Source organism: Oenanthe melanoleuca, chromosome 5 (assembly GCF_029582105.1).
Source record: "Oenanthe melanoleuca isolate GR-GAL-2019-014 chromosome 5, OMel1.0, whole genome shotgun sequence".
In the NCBI taxonomy this organism is placed as follows: Eukaryota; Metazoa; Chordata; class Aves; order Passeriformes; family Muscicapidae; genus Oenanthe; species Oenanthe melanoleuca.
In genome coordinates, this window is record NC_079339.1 from 39,700,949 (window position 1) to 39,701,150 (window position 202).

Consider the following 202-nt stretch of genomic DNA (forward strand, 5'->3'; position numbering starts at 1 on the left):
TGGATTGCAGTAAAATCTGATCTCCTAGAATTGCAGTCCAGCAATTTTAGCATACTTGTATGCTAGAAGCTTTAATCACTATCCTAGATTAAGTTCTCCAATGGGGCCCATTTAAAGTTCATGCTGTTACTTCAAGCATGTATGTGAGAAAAAAGAAAAAGGGGAAAAAACCCATCCCAAAATCTAAACACAAAGAGATTGC